The sequence below is a fragment of the Zootermopsis nevadensis genome, unplaced genomic scaffold, assembly GCF_977971745.1.
Source record: "Zootermopsis nevadensis isolate Lab colony 2312 unplaced genomic scaffold, Znev_1.0 Znev_ptg000010l, whole genome shotgun sequence".
NCBI classification, from domain to species: domain Eukaryota; kingdom Metazoa; phylum Arthropoda; class Insecta; order Blattodea; family Termopsidae; genus Zootermopsis; species Zootermopsis nevadensis.
Window position 1 is genome coordinate 2,173,081 of NW_028259142.1, and position 12,332 is coordinate 2,185,412.

Below are 12,332 nucleotides of genomic sequence, written 5' to 3' on the forward strand. Positions count from 1 at the left end.
ATTATGCTGATAGTCACAATAAATGTCGGGAAGTCACTGAATCGTCTGGAAGAAAAACAGGTGTTAGTGGATGCATTCTGCCATCTAGCAATGTGTGCATAAAGCTCTTCCAATTTCACCTTGTGGTATGTGCCACTAGTGGCAAATAACGAAATGTCTTGACGTATTTCGTAAGCTACATCTGTTGTGAGGCTCCTGGTGATAAAAAGTCAATGTAAGAGTTGAGTAAGTTTTAATTATCAGTATTATATCTAAAGATCATATTTGTAAATAAAACAAGCGTGTGCATGGAATTTTATATAGTTCTTGATAACTAATGTGTTACATAATAGTAAATTTAGGATATATATTCGTAATTGCTTCCGTACTGTAACGGAAGTACATACGCAAAAGAAGAATTTCGTGTTCGTTCTGTGGGTTAGTACATTTTCTAATTCGATTTGCATTCATTAGAGTGAAATGACGAGATGTTAATATGTTTTTTGTGTGAAACGTGTGTATGTTTTTTGAACGAATACACGAAACTCGAAAATTATACTGATTCAAACCCGAGTCTTCAATACCATACTGGAACACGGAAACAAGGTAAATAACCTAATTGTATTCATTACTGAATGTGTTGTTAATACAGAAAGGTATAACTATAGCTAAAACAAACACTACTTTTATGAATTCTCAGACTTTTGTAACATTAAGTGCATGTGACATGTAAGATCTTTTGTAACGGTGGAATTCCATTTCTTTATCAAAACAGATATTTGGTAATTTAAGGTTATGATGCACTATCCTGTTGGAAGCTGCTTTTTGAGTGACGAGACAGCAGACAAATCGGTATGCAAGATCTATATGAATAATACATAACACGCTTTCGAAATTAATCCAGAGTATGGGTAGTAGAGTTTGAGAATTTGTGATTGCTTGTATTCATGGTATTAAAATATTTAAAAGAACTGAAATTGGTTGTGTTAAAAATCAAGAAAGCGAAACATTACCGAATCCTTTAATTATTTACTAGTTTTCTTTTAGTGCCACTAGTCCAATCATAAATCATTGTATCTCTAACACTGCATATTGTAAATACATAATTGCATAAAGATTAATTAACATTAAAAAATTACAGATTTAAATTAACAATGTTCATAATACTATTTTGAATGAAATGATGAAGGGTGTTGGGGGAATTTGCAAGAACAGGCTGTTTCCTTTGTCCTCCTCTTCATGTTCCCCTCTGTAAGCCCTTTTCCTGCCATAATCAGCATTCTACTTGCGTGAAACTTTCAAATGCAACGCTATCAACTCCCACAGTAGCGTTTTTACAGAAAAATACTGAATATTCCTGATTTAACACAAAGTAATCTGAATTTCAAACATGGCCTGAAAAGTAAAGTGTTCTGGGAATGGAGATTGAGATACAAAAGAAGTAAATGATAAAGAAAGGGGAAACATATCACATCAAGTGCCCATGAGCAATTACATATGCATGAATATCTGTCAAACTTCACAGCTAACTTAATCTAATGTAATTTAAATTTGGAATAAGATCTATGATCACATGTTGGATGACAAAACAATAAAACCTGACTAATTCGTTGTAGAGGAATGTGGCAAATGAATGTAGTGAAAAAATACAAAACTCACGTGTTGTTGGTGCTTTATTAATCTTTCTTGGAAAGGTTGTGTGCGATCACCTTTCAGATTTCATGGAGTTCTTGCGCCGCTGACATTTGCACATACTTGGTAGCCGTCTCTGCGTGTTTGATTGTAGTAGACCGATGTGGGTTTCGGTGAATCCAATCATTCTAATGCGAAACCTCACTTTCGCAGTGTTCAGGAAGTGCCAGATGCTACTGATGTTGTTTTAGAACTGCCGCAGGGGCATATGGACGCACATCTCATTGCCTCGAAGGGTGGTGACGCCATAGGTAGTATAGGTTGTCTATTATTCAAGTTGTTTGCTGTGCCCCCGGTTGTCATCATCCTGACAGATTAATTTTCTTGTTAGCTGTGGTCATGATTGAACATGGGACCACTAGATCACTGGAGCTTACCTCGATTACACATGATGATTGTACGCACCTGTAACGTTGTGCAGTTGAAACACAAAGAAATATAAAATACTGAATTGTGCAGGGTTTCTTATTGCAGTATTCTTTTCTAATGATGGCGTCAACACCGTAAATTCTGCTGCTAGATAGCGTCGTTAAGTATTATGAATCATTCAGCATGGTTTTATGATTTTATGTTGGTATGTAATGTGAAGTAACAAGCAAACTTTTGAGGTGGGGGCACACAGGGATTTTGAGCAGGATGTTCGTGCTGCGTCCTTTAAACAGCACAGAATCATTTGTTCAAAATAGGACTAAATAAAAATGAAGGTCCATAATTTAAGGTGGTTAATGTTGTTTTATTGTGATATTTGCATGAAATTCAAATTCAGGATTAAATTTTTTTAATTTTTGCAGTCCACTGTAGTATTTTCCCCACAGTTTATGTGTCGTGTCTGTTTGCCCAGGGGACGAAAAAGGGATCCCCCATGTATGTCATGCTATAAATAAAATGTGATTGTCGCTTGTTTCATACAGTTTAACAGACTTATTCAACTTCATAGGTTATGTAGCATCGCATGGTTGAATAATTATTCTTAATGAATGGGAAAGGGTATGAAAGGAGGTGGTACTTTCCCATTATATTATCTCAGCATTTGCCTGGAGGGACTGGAGAAAAACACAGATACTGTCAATCAGGATAAGAGGTGGAATGCTCGGAGTTTTACCTGTACTGTCCTCATGATACAGAAATTAGGCAGAAGGAAGTGAATTTTTATTTAAAGTACCAAGTTTTCATCCACTGTCTGCGCCCCTGCAAGAATTGAGCGGAGAGCTAAGGTTGTTGTACTAAGAGGCTGAACTGCTAATTGAAGTCTGAAAATAAGTTCTCGTGGATTTTTGGGCAAGATGAAAGAATCTATGAAACAAACTATCATTTGTATTGAAATTTTACTGGGGTTGGAGTAGTCAATTTAATTCCTAGGCTACAAGCTGGACTACCAGGGTTAGATTCTCTGCACCATTGCGTCCAGACCAGCTTCCTACTCCGTGGATGGGATGGCTTTCATCCTTTGTATTGACATCAATTCTGTTTGTAATGCAGAAGCATTGTTTATAACATTGGTCTGTTACTTTTTTTTGGAGAGGCGAGTAATCCGTAGACATGCATTTACGTCGAATTTATTCTGTTCGCAAAATATAATTAGCGTGTGGTTAGCACAACGAGGATTAGATTGGCGGGGTATGTGGCACGCATGTGAGATGGGAATTCATGAGTTTTACCCTTTTAGATCGACAGAATTCTGCCAAAGACAAGATGGTTTAAAGAATTTGTAAGACTTGGCATTGTTTCAAACGTTTCAAGAGAGGATGTGAACTTAGGAACATGGGAATCACTCGTACAACATTAAAGACGAATTACAAGGGACTTGCTGGACTTGACGCCATGGCTTTAACATTCGACTATGATTTACTTATAACCACGGTGGTCTAGCGGTTAGAACGCTGGGGTCTCGGGTTCGATTCCCGGCGGTGCCCGAATTTATAACTTGTGTTGGGCAAGGCCGTGGTCTAGGCAACACGGAGTTTTCCTCCGTGGCATCCCAACAATTACTCCATTCACACACAGAAGAAGGCAATGGCAAACCACTTCTGGATCATCTGCCAAGAACGTATATGAACAGGTCCCAGTCCGAGAAAAGGATGGAAGGATCCTGTTCATATGGAACTGTCCTCAGACAGAACACTAAAAAAAAAAGATTTATATCCCATACAGTGAAGCGTTGATGCAAACCGGTCTTCCTGACGCCAAATCAACTTGTGCTGAAATGAACCGAGAACTGCATCTCTCTGCCACTGTGGAACTGACGTTAGCAAGATCTCGGAAATGAGATTGTTGCGCATTGATCCCCCGTGAACTTCCGGGCAGCAAAATGCTCACTTCCCTAAGCTGTGACCCGGAACGTTATCCTAAGGTTTCCGGAGACGCCTTCCTCGTAGTCACGTCATGGCTCGTTTGAAAAACATTTCAATGGTCTTGGTTCTTGAAGATGACGGGCTGACTTGATTGATAAAACTATCTCTTTGGTACTCAGGAAATGTATCGTATTTATTGAACCCGAAGGTTTAAAAACCGGTCCGTGTCTTGAGACAGTTGAATCCAGTTCGAGACCCTATGACCCTGTTCCCATTACGATCAGTTTTAAAATGTCTTCTTATCTGAGCGAAGTCTTGACAATTGTCTCGTTCCTTCGCGTTTTCTGGCTGGAAGTTTGTGTGTTTCGCGTGCTACATGTCCTCCTAGACGTGCTCGGTGAAGCTCGGTCTGTTGCCCTCCAAGTCACTTTGACAGCTGTGTCGGAAAAGGTTCTCGATGACTAGCCAGTCAGGCGTTTTGTCGCGGAGCCAAGCTGCCTTGGTGTGAAAGTTTTACCTTAGATAAGATTACAATTTCATGGGAGAATGACTGTAGAAGGTCTGATTGCTACGTGGAAACTTGTAGATGTGAAGTAGCGATCCCGAAAACCCTTCGTCTCGCCTTGTGTTGGTTTGCAGAGGTCTGTCGGTAGAAAGGCAGATGAATCCAGATCACAACCATCACTCTTTAAGACCCATTTTAATATTATCCCTTAGTCTACGTAAAGGTCTTGCAGTTGGTATTTTCCCTTTAGGGTTTTCGTCGTTATATATGTATTTTCCATCACTTCCATGTGTGCTGCGTGCTCTGCCCATCAATTTTTGACGTAAATACGTCTATAAGGAAGGGTCATTCGGCAAAAAAGTGTAACAAGTGTACCTAGGGAACGTCGTGTTTACTCGGAATTGTTGTTACCTATAAAACATTTCATTACATTACATTACATTACATTCAGCTACCACAGACCCATCTTAAGCGTAACTAATTCAAGTTAAATAAGCAAAGTCTTAATCAAACTTATCTCAATTGTAAAGCGTGTATAAAGGAAATATTTATAATAAAGCCAATATATAAACTTCCTTTCCGTATAGACGTATTTACGTCAAATTCTCCGGAACCGTGGTTCCACTGACAATTCTTTTCTCTCTCTACGGGAACTTCTGTACGAAATCCGAGTCCAGATATTCTCCTTGGTAAAATATTTTATCTCTTTTGTCATAAGTGCACTTTGAGAGTAGAAAAGGATGTGCCCAAAATAGAGACGCATAATGAGGTCCGAAATGGTGAACGGGCAGCGTTTTAATGAGTTGAGTTAAACGTTATTTGCCGAGAACGTAGAAAATGAGAAGAAACTTAGTGTTATTTAGTGGAATGATGAACAGTTGACAGATTTCCCATGAAGAAGGAAGAATACCATGGAAATTTTGGATCAGAGGTGTTGAAATTTATGGTTAGTTTGCATTCATCTGTGATCTATTAGTGTTTATTCCCATTTCCCTGGAATTGGTGCAAAGTAAATCTCTAGACAGTTCTAATTAACGTGCATAAATAAATGGCTCCAAATATGAAAACGTGGCCTATCCAGTGGGAAGATTATTACGAGCGTAAGGCACTTTACTTCGAATATTTTCATTTGCGTACAGAAATTGGCAGGAGTTAAAAATTGAAAAATCCCTGCCATAATACAGGGTGTCCAGTGCTTTCTTTCATCGCCAAGAACGGCGATGAAACCACAGAAACGAGGGCCACAAAACCGAGAACTGTCCTGGGTTCGAGTCTTAATTAAGATATTGGATTTGGGTATAATTTTTACTGTAATTGAAAGACTCTCGGGTTGACTTGCAAACACAGACCGCTGAGGTAGGCGTCGCTGGCAAATCGACCCTAAAACACAAGATTCCATCCAGCTTCAAGTGATCGTCTGTCGTTCTGCTGGCATTATTTTTGTAGTTATTTTATTATAAGATTAGTGCCTGTGGTTGGTATCGAAGCTGGGACATTTTGAGTATTTTGCAAGGAGACCACCGGAGCTCGGCACTTTGTTCGGTCTCAAAGACACGTAAGTGTGTGGGGTATTTTTCTTTACTCATCTCCTTGAAACTGAAAGAGGCGCGGTGTCGGGAAACAACCGGAACTTGTCACAGGATGTACCGACCGTCTGCAGGAATTGCAGCTTATTCGATGATTTGACCGTGTGGGGTTTCTATTTTAATCTGCACTGCACATGAAATTGTCAGGTTGTCGCCATTGCTTTAGTCCTGTGATACAGCAGCTTTAAGTTACGAAATAAAAACCAGTATTTGTCTCGTTTACGTCTTCACGCTGCCCGGAGCTAATCAGTTGTCGTTTAAATTTAGAACACCTGGAGTGTGGCCTTCAGAGTGTTACGTTTGTTGATTTTAGCATTTCAGGAATATTTTCTACGTATCAAAATAAAGTTATTTTATTTCAGGTGTGATTGCAAATATTCCTACCTGTTATCTTCTGTGTGTCTGTTTTACTAAAGTAACACGCTGTCTTCAAAATCACATGCAAACGTTGTTTTAGATTCCGAGATGCGAATTACTATAAAATAGTAAATCAAGAATGATGGAAAATCGAAAGAAGTTGCTTAAAAACCCATGTTTGTTAAAAAGACTAACAAAGCACCATGTAAAAATTAAAATCATTACGTATCTTTGTGTAATTTAAGAATATACGTAGTAATTAAAAATGATCAGAAACCAACCAATCAAAAGTTTATCAAATCCATCTCCGAAACGTCGTTTTACGTTTTATATTTACTAGACGATGGATAATATCCAAGAAAATTTTTATTCAATTCAATCAAAAGTTGTCTATAACTTTTTTTTTGCAGGGAGGACTCAAACGTGCGTTTTTCTGTTACAGAAGTGAGGCGGAGTCCCTGGGTGGGGCTCGGTTAGGAAAACCTAAATTTACCGTGGCTCCTACATGTGACCGCCCGCTGTCCCAGCAAGGTAAGATTATTTTGTAGTCTGATTTAAATAATTACCCCACATATCAACAATTTAGAATAGTTTTCGTCGAACGTTATTGGCCGCGAAAATAATCGACTTATTTTCTTGTGTTCTTCGTACGTTAGCAGTTAACAAAAATTGTCCGTGGTGGTGGTGGTCTGAATTGCCGACTTTAAACGCCCCCCCCCCCTAAAAAACAGCAACAACAACAACAACAACCCATCACAGACACCTCAAAATTTCGCACCGGCTCCATGTTCGTAATTATATGAGATATTTGACGTTCTCAAGTGTAACTTCGTCAGAATTAATGCCAGTGACAATTATGCACGGAAAAGACAGTCACTAAATTGTGTGATCAACAATTTATGGTTCTTGCTAGCCTCTAACGTCTAACGTCGTCTCTAGAATTTCTACTATGTGTTGCGAGCCCCAGGATATCATTCAACACGAAGTTGCAATACCGGTGCCGAGCGTCGTGACGCTTTGTGTCACCGTTACAAAATTTTATGTCTTAATTGTGTTTAGGAAGAGTATTTTTTGACGTAAATACGTCTATATGGAAGGGTCATTCTGCAAATCGACAACAATGTGTAAATATGGACCGACAACAATGGTCAGCTTGCGTGCATTGTTATGTTACCTAGGAAGCGTCATCTGTTTACTCGGCATTGTTGTGTTACATTACTGCCGTCAACAATACGCTTTTGTAACAAGATGGATGACATTGAAGATAACATTACATTTTTTTTATTATTATTTAGTGTTCTGTCTGACGACAGGTCCATATGAACAGGATCCTTCCATCCTTTTCTCGGACTGGGACCTGTTCATATACGTTCTTGGCAGATGATCCAGAAGTGGTTTGCCATTGCCTTCTTCTGTGTGTGAATGGAGTAATTGTTGGGATGCCACGGAGGAAAACTCCGTGTTGCCTAGACCACGGCCTTGCCCAACACAAGTTATAAATTCGGGCACCGCCGGGAATCGAACCCGAGAAACCAGGATTACAAGGCCAGCGTTCTAACCGCTAGACCACCGTGGCTTAACATTACATTACAGAGACGTATTTACGTCAAATTCTCCGGAACCGTGGTTCCACTGTAGCTTTTTGTTGTGAAAACGAAATTGTTCTTATAGAACGGACTTTGAGTCAGTTGCCGAGTTACGCTCCTTGTCATGTGGGTTGCATGATTGCCCCTGCCCTCTAAATGTTTAAAGCGTCCAGATTGAACGAAAGAGCTAATGATTTTTCACATCTGACTGCAACAAACGGTAAGTTGTAGATGTTACGTCTGTGGCTGAAATCAGACGTTGTTCCGAGTCAGACGTGATGCTGGAGAGTTATGTGACTCAAAATAGCCGACAATTCCCCCCCCCCCCCCCCAAATCAATCCGTGTGTGTGTGTGCGTTGTTACGTCACACTTTCGTAAGTACGTCTGCTTGAATTGGGACCTTATTTTATCAGTATGGCCGACTTTGTCGGTTGACTTCATGTATCAGTTTCTGGCTTTTTCCTCAGAGGGAGGCCACAAAATGTTCCTTCTGGTAGTAGGTGGCCCCAACGGAGGGGCGGAGTCGTGTGTCCACATGTTACATAAAGTTGAACTTCGAAATTTGCATTTGTCACAAACGTTACGGAGATCAGACTGAGGTGGATGAGATGGAAAATGCATGTAGCACGCGTATTAGAGTTGAGAAATGTGTATTTCAGTAAAAATGAGCGGAACAGAGAAAAAATGAAACCTGGGTGCACGTTTGAGGATAATATTAAAATGCATTGTTAGAGGAAGGGGGGATGTGGACTCCGTTCTACTGTTTCAGGACAGGGATCTGTAGCGGGCTCTTGTGAACACAGCGGTAACAAAAGAAGGCCCGGAATTATTGACCATCTGAGTGAGTGACAGAATTTCAAGGACTCTCCTGCTTGTAGTTACAGTCCAAGATCTGTGTTTGGGTACTAAATATCATAGTTTGGTTTATTTTTGTTCTCTAACTTCGCTGCACACGCGGCCAGCCATTAGCGAAGTTGCAGGAGCGCATGTCGGCATGGCTTGGGGTCGAATCGGTCGTTCTATTTTAAATTGCAATTACACGAGTGCATTCACTGATGAATAGATAATATTCCGGTCACGATAAACGGCCTTCGGATTCGTTCCTGGTATCTCCTCAGTACGAAACTGTTCTGCGACGCACGATTTGTCTTACGGTCACGCGGAAGACACACAAAGATTAATTGGTTAATGCTGTTTAGAGGAAATAATTGAGGTCAAATTATCAAGAGTACTCTTGATGATGTCCCAGTACTGTGGGGGGTCCTAGGTATGGAGACCAACTCTGTCGAAAGGGCCTAACTGAGTAGGAACTTTTTCCCCTGTGTAACCTGACGATGGAAATATCCAGTTTCCGAAACGTCGTAATAAAAAATACGACGCAGGACATTATCCAAAATAATTATCATGTTTATAATAAAAGTATTGTCGAGAACATTCAGACATTTTTTTTTCAGTGGTTAGACGTTATGTTGATCGATCACCCTGGCGATGGAGGCAGTAAGAACCTCTGTCTGCGAAATTTGTACCAGTCTACAGGGCGCGACATACCGCGGTGAGAACCTGAAATCTTACAGACGTTTCATTGACGGTTTTCGAGGAACACATTCGTAATCGATTCTTACTTCGATATTAATCGTGTCAGATCAGAATGGTACAGAACAATAATCTTGCCTGTTGTTTTGTATGGGTGCGAAACATGGTCTTTCACCCTGAGGGAGGAACATAGATTGCAGGTGTTTGAGAACAGGGTGTTGAGGAGGATATTTGGGCCTAAGAGGGAAGACGATGGGACATGGAGGAAACTGCATAATGACGAGCTTAAAAATCTGTACTCCTCCCCCAGTCTTGTCAGTGTGATTAAGTCGAGAAGAATGTGATGGGCTGGGCATGTAGCACGCATGGATGGGACGAGAGGTGTGCACCGGGTATTGGTTGGGAAGCCTGAGGGGAAGAGACCGCTGGGGAGACCTAGACGTAGATGGGAGGATAATCTCAGGCGGGATCTATGGAAGATAGGAGTTGAAGGAGATTGGATTTTGCTGTCGCAGGACAGGGTCCGGTGGAGGGCTTTGGTTGATTCGGTGATGAACCTTCGGGTTCCGTAAGCCATCTGGTTGGTTGGGTCCACTATTTGGGAAGCCTGAGGGGAAGAGACCTCTGGGGAGACCTAGACGTAGATGGGAGGATAATGTCAGGCGGGATCTATGGGAGATAGGAGTTGAAGGAGACTGGATTTTGTTGGCCCAGGACAGGGTCCGGTGGAGGGTTTTGGTTAATTCGGTGATGAACCTTCGGGCTCTCTAAGCCATCTAGTTAGTTAGTTAGTTACCATTTCCGGTCTGCAAGATCTGGACTTTCCCCTCAGAGACTTTGGCGTGTTGTTCCTTGGTCTGACTCTAAGACTCAGGTCTCGTCCCAATTACTTTTTACGACAGATTTGATTATTACAACGGTCTTACAAAAAGGCCTGAGCTAATTTCTTTTCTCATATTTTGAACAGACGAAATCCAACGCCAACAAATTACTCGCTGTAAGTACAAAACAAACTGAATCTCAACTACTTCTGTGTCATATTGTTAAGCGTGTCCAATCTCATTGTTCTTTTAGTCGCTGCATGGATGTATCATTAATGCTATTCAATTGTCAGACCATGTGTAATGAATATGATGTAAAAGCACTTTCAAAAATAACCTGTCATCATGCCACGTGGAGTGGCTGCGTGAAGAAACATTTGAATCATCACTACGTCATGAGAGAGTTTAAACATGTCCTTGTTTGCAGTCTGGAGCGTTTGTTATAAGCTTGTAACAGTATTCTTGTGGTAACTAACGTGGCGTTGAGTAATTTCTTTTTACGCGTTTGTTTAACGAAGTTTTGCACTGGTAGCCTGTTATTATTTTATTTGTAGTGTTCTGTCTGACGACGGGTCCATATGAACAGGATCCTTCCATCCTTTTCTCGGACTGGGACCTGTTCATATACGTTCTTGGCAGATAATCCAGAAGTGGTTTGCCATTGCCTTCTTCTGTGTGAGTGTGAATGGAGTAATTGTTGGGATGCCACGGAGGAAAACTCCGTGTTGCCTAGACCACGGCCTTGCCCAACACAAGTCTAGTACTGCACATAAACCCAAAGAAATTTCCAGGTTAACCCTTTATAGTCTCGTAGTAACTGTATGTGCCACCTGCTGTAACAATCAATAAATACGTATCCTTATCTGTGTGTTTAGTAACGCACAGATAAGGATACGTACTGAACGCAACAGCGTTAACAAATTAATCTTTTTGATCGTGAAGTGCAGTGTTTTCTTCGCGGTACGGACTGAATCATTAAATATTATTTAGGCGAGATTCGATTTCAGTGTTAAATATTCCCGCGGTATGTCAGAAGTCTGCTGGAAAGTGTGTTCCGTGTTTACGACACGCAAATAGGTTTTTGTACTTTGAAGGAACTGTCCTCGAAGATGAAAGGCAAATAGATGCAAAATGTAGTCAGTTTGCCGGCTCCCGACAGAGAATCCAGTGGCTCTGTAAATTTCGTGGCTTCTAAAATAGTCACTGATAGGTAATGACCTTGTATTTGCACCATGGAATTCTTTTGCTATTATTAATTATAACATAAACTGAGTTAATAACTTGTGTTGGTGTCACATCTCATGAGTTTGGTCTGCAATCTGTTTTTAATTTACTTATTTATAATCTTATTCGTGTTGGAGAAGAATAGAGAAGATCAGGTGGACGGATCGAGTGACCAACGAAGAAGTATTGAGGAGAGTCAACGAGCAAAGAAACATTCTACAGGCGATTACACGAAGGAAAGCTAACTGGCTGGGACATATTATGAGAAGGAATGGGTTACTGAGTGATATCACCGAAGGCCAGGTTGAAGGAAAGAGAGGACTGGGAAGAAGATTGATACAGCCAACCGACGACCTTAAACAAGGAAAGAAGATGACGTTCCAGGAATTAAAGCGAGAAGCCGAGAATAGGGACAACTGGAGAGCTCTTTTTGGGCAGAGCAATGGACCTGTCGTAAGACAGAACACTTAATAATAATAATCTTATTCTGTCACGCGCTTTGTTTAACTTGGTCTGGGGCACATCAGACGTAACGTCTCTGTACGATCAAATTTTAAATCGTCATGGTGAGCCGTCCTTCATTCCACACAAACACAAATGTCTTATTTGTAAAAAAATAATTGTTTGCACTCAAACACAGGCGTGTTTTCCAAAGTGTAAGAGCGCGGTTTTTGACCTTGTGTTTTTCTTATGCATGACTCGCCAAGTTTTCGATAGATGGCATAATGTTCTATTTTACAAGTGCCAATACCACTTA

At 40.6% G+C, this 12,332-nt stretch overlaps 1 protein-coding gene across 2 annotated transcripts in view; it reads left to right on the forward strand.

Annotated features, from left to right (window-relative positions):
* Positions 1–104: 104 nt before the first annotated feature.
* Positions 105–12,332, forward strand: part of trc (Serine/threonine-protein kinase tricornered) — a 74,739-nt gene continuing 62,511 nt past the window's right edge. The window contains exons 1-2 of one of the 2 annotated variants that reach the window (XM_022063340.2): positions 105–225; positions 6,853–6,941. The gene's annotated coding sequence lies outside the window, so the exon portion shown is untranslated. Of the gene's footprint in view, positions 226–258; positions 586–6,852; positions 6,942–12,332 lie in introns of those variants that run through there. The other variant, XM_022063339.1, reaches the window with a different exon arrangement.